The following is a 4,495-nucleotide window of genomic DNA, read 5'->3' on the forward strand; positions in this document are numbered from 1 at the left end:
TCAAGCAGAAAACATGCAGTAACTCACCAGAAATGGAAGGACCTGCGGTCATAGATTTAAAAAAATAAAAAAAGAGTTAGACAGGAGAATTTAATCTGACTGACAAAGAAGTTAGATTAAATTAGGTAGTGTGCTAAAACAGTAAAATATTCGAGCCTTTGTTCAGTTATGTTTTGTTTTCATTCTGAATGTGATTTACAGTTTATCTGAAAGACTTACCGTCTTCATCCTCATTTTCATCTATGGTTGTTTCAAATGAAATGTGGAGAAAAACACAGTTAGACAGGAGAATTTAATCTGACAAAGAAGTGAGATTAAGTTCGGTAGTGAGTTGAAACAGTAAAAATTAGAGTCTTTGTTTCAATATATTTTGTTTTCATTCTGAATGTGATTTACAGTTTATCTCACAGTGTCTGGTTGTCACTAAAACATGTGAAAGACTTACCGTATTCATCTCCACTTTCATCTGTTTTAAATGAAATGATAAGAAAAACATAGTTAGACTGGATAATTTAATCTGACTGACAAAGAAGTGAGATTAAGTAGGTAGTGAGTTAAAACAGTAAAAATTAGAGTCTTGGTTTTATATTTTGTTTTCATGCTGAATGTGATTTAAAATTTAGCTTACTAAAAAGATCTGAAAGACTTACCGTATTCATCCTCATGTTCGTCTGAGTTTTTTAAACGAAATGATGAGAAAAACACAGTTAGACTGGAGAATATAATATGACTGACAAAGAAGTGAGATTAAGTAGGTAGTGAGCTAAAACAGTAAAAATATTAGAGCCTTTGTTTTGTAATATTTTGTTTTCATGCTGAATATAATTTACAGTTTAGTCACTAAGATATGTGGAAGACTCACCGTATTCATCCTTACGTTCGTCTGTGTTTGTTTCAACTGAAATGATGAGGAAAACACAGTCAGACGAAATAAAACGAGAAATAAATTAGGTAGTGAGTTAAAACAGGGGAAATATTTGAGCTCTTGTTTTAATGCAGAATGTGATTTCCAGCTCAGTTTTCTTAACTTCTGAATTTATGACCCTTTAAAATCCCTGTTGTTTCTATTGTATGGTTTCATTGACCAATCTGTCATGGGAAACCTCAAACCTTTTCATTTTTTTCACTGAGATTTTGCAGTCAACAGACAGAATTTCTGGATTTTTTAAAAAAAATTGTTTTTTGTCTTTCTTTTGTTTTCCTGCTTAGAGCGAAATCTAAACATTTAAGTGTTTTCTAATTCAAATTTGCTCAATAACTGAAAAAAATAGTGTGTCAGCAAGTCCAGTGAAACAGGATATTCTGTTGCTTTCATTGCAGCCTTTGTACCTGGATTGGGTTCATAGAGCTCTTGTGGAGTCGCAGCTGTAAAACAAGGAAAACAATATTTTTAATAGTATTAAAGCAGGTTATTAACATGTGACAGCAGCTAAGAGGACTGAATCTTTCATTGCAGCTCTTTTACCTGAATAAGGTTGATAGAGCTCTGGTGGAGGAGCAGCTGTAAAACAAGGAAACAATATTTTTATTCATAGTATTAAAGCAGGTTATAAACATGTGAAAGCCTCGCACACTTTCATTGCAGCTCTTTTACCTGAATAGGATTCAACACAGTTTTGTGCAGTTGCAGATGTAAAACAAGGAAAACAATATTTTTAATAGTATTAAAGCAGGTTACAAACGTGTGACAGCAGCTAAGAGGACTGAGTCTATCATTGCAGCTTTTACCTGAATAGGATTCAACACAGTTTTGTGCAGGTGCAGCTGTAAAACACGGAAAACAACAGTATTTTAACAGTATTAAAGCAGGTTATAAACATGTGAAAGCACCTAAGAGGACTGACGCTTTCATTGTAGATTTTTTACCTGAATAAGGTTCATAGAGCTCTTGTATAGCTGCAGCTGTAAAACACGGAAAACAATATTTTCAATAGTATTAATGTTGGTTATAAACCAGTGACAGCACCTAAGAGGAACAACTCTTTTTCCAACTAACAAGTTCTTCCTGGAGTCGAGGACAAGATGAACAGGACATTGTTAAAAGAAAACCACTGAACAATAATTACAATTTCTTTGCATATTTTGAGGGTTAAAGATAACTAAGTTGAAGCTAAAGAGATAAGTTTTATGAAATGATGACTGCTGGATTCAAACTCAAACAACACAGCACAAAAACCCCAGAGAGATGCTCTCTCAGGTCTTCTTTTTTCCCGACTCAGGTTTTTTAGGAGTTTTTCCTTACCGGGAGGGAGGGTCTAAGGACAGGGATAACCAGTTTAATTTAGTCTGTTAGTTTTCAATTATTGTTCATATTTTATGACTACTTCTCTGCATCTGTAAAATTACCTGCATGAAGCTCAATGAGGCAAATTTCCTTTGTGATTTTGGGCTCCATAAATGAAATTGAATTGATAAACAATGAGAAACTCTTACCCAGATCAATTGCATAGTTATTGAAGTTTGCTTCTTTGAGAACTTCCACAGCCACCTGCAGGACATACACCTCCGAGAACACGGACACCATCACCTCTGCAACATCTATGTAATCCTTGCCCTCCACCTGTTTCTTGTAAACCTTTGGATGTTCCTCTCTGTCCAGCAGCTCACAGACGAATTCCTTAAACTCCTCTTTGGAGAGTTTCTTCAAACATCTCCTGAGGATTTTGGGGATGGACATTTTTCACGGCAGATGCACACTGATGTTCTCTGCAGCGTTCCTCTGACTGTTCAACACGGGCGGGGGAGATGTATAAGGAAACAGTGCATTCATGAGCAAATGGTAAATTCCCTTTATAATGAGCTTCCTTGTGTGCTCAAAGGCCAAGAATACTTTAGGTTGATAACTGAGAAATTCCCCCTATAGGCCTTAAACTCCAATGACATCATTATGAAATGTAAGAAACCACTAAACCACTGAGTCGGGTGTTGGAGGTCATTTCTGGCAGTTTCTGCAGATACACAATTGTGGAACTGAATCATCTGAATTGACAGATCCATCTTCCAAAAATACTTATTTTATTTTAGGGTCACAGGGCTGCTGGAGCCTATCCCAGCCACTGTTGAGCGAATGTGGGGTTGACCTTGGGCAGTTCGCCAGTCCGTCACAGGATCACACCAAGACAGACAACCACACACACACATCTAAATGTTTTAGACTCTTTCAGAGAATATCTGAACTCATTGGCTTGTTAAAAAATAAATAAACTTTTATCCTGTGAGCTGTTTAAGGTAGGTACCAGTGTCTATCTTTGTATATGTCAGAATTTACCGAGTCAGACACCCAAGGAGGAGCACACGGAGGGCTAGATATATATAGTTTATTATGCTAAAGGTGTGGAAACTTTGTTGCTGCCAGATGCACAGGATGAGTCTCCAGGAGAGTAGACTTCGAGGTGTCAATATGGAGATGGAGGGCAGTGAAGACTCTAGTGAAATCCGGGCCAGGGTCAAACATGTTGGGTCCAATCCAGAAATGCAACACACTAGGGGAACAGACTTGAATCAAAATCCAGGGCCAGAAAAAGGGTCAAAACCAGCAGGACGGAAGAAGCAGGCTTTAGCTGGCCTGAGCTGGCCTGAGCAGGCTTGAGCTGGCCTGAGCTGGCCTGAGCAGGCTTGAGCGGTTCTGAGCGGGCCTGCGCGGGCCTGCGCGGGCTTGAGCGGGCTTAAGCGGGCCTGAGCAGGCCTGAGCAGGCTTGAGCAGGCCTGAGCAGGCCTGAGCGGGCTTGAGCGGGCTTGAGCGGGCTTGAGCAGGCCTGAGTAGGCCTGAGCGGGCTTGAGCGGGCTTGAGCGGGCCTGAGCGGGCTTGAGCGGGCCTGAGCAGGCCTGAGCAGGCTTGAGCAGGCCTGAGCTGGCCTGAGCGGGCTTGAGCGGGCTTGAGCAGGCTTGAGCAGACCTGAACCTTGGCAGAAAGCACAACGAACTGGAAGGGAGGATGAGGAGGAGAGAAACTTAAGTAGTCCAGAGCTCATCTGTTTGGGATCAGCAATCAGGAAACAGGAGGGAGCAGGAACAGGAAGCCCAGAGAGAAAAAACCCCACAAGGAAAAAACCCAAAGATCCTGACACTATAAATTCAAACAGGTTTTAATTTTTCTGTTGTGTTTGGGTCAAATCCAGCCAGTTTATAACTTAAACATTAATGAAAACTGTTTTATTTCTGATTACCTCGCAGCCTTATGATGTCCTCCGCACAATTGACTTACATAAGTGATATTATCTTTGACATTATAATGACGGCAACTTGGCGTTGGAAAAGTAAAACATTAGAAAAAATAAACATCACTTACATTTATACTACAAATTGCATACAATTATTTTGATATATCTCTAAAGTTAAACTTATTTATGATTTTTAGTCGACTATTTTTCTTTTTTTTTTACACCATTTCATTTTTGTCTTGACCATTTTCTGTTGATTCTTTTACATTCAATGCCAAAGAGCTACCACTGTTTTGACGTAGAAAGGGGCGGAGTCTTGGGGGATGTACTTCGGA

At 39.3% G+C, this 4,495-nt stretch overlaps 1 long non-coding RNA gene across 1 annotated transcript; it reads right to left on the minus strand.

Annotated features, from left to right (window-relative positions):
* Positions 1-653: 653 nt before the first annotated feature.
* LOC118599772 lies at positions 654-1,504 on the minus strand. Its single transcript, XR_004949269.1, has 4 exons — positions 1,466-1,504; positions 1,330-1,365; positions 863-898; positions 654-671 (listed from the first exon to the last, which is right to left on the minus strand). It is a non-coding gene; the product is annotated as an uncharacterized LOC118599772 (long non-coding RNA).
* Between the last annotated feature and the right edge of the window lie 2,991 nt (positions 1,505-4,495).

Source organism: Oryzias melastigma, linkage group LG16 (assembly GCF_002922805.2).
Source record: "Oryzias melastigma strain HK-1 linkage group LG16, ASM292280v2, whole genome shotgun sequence".
In the NCBI taxonomy this organism is placed as follows: Eukaryota; Metazoa; Chordata; class Actinopteri; order Beloniformes; family Adrianichthyidae; genus Oryzias; species Oryzias melastigma.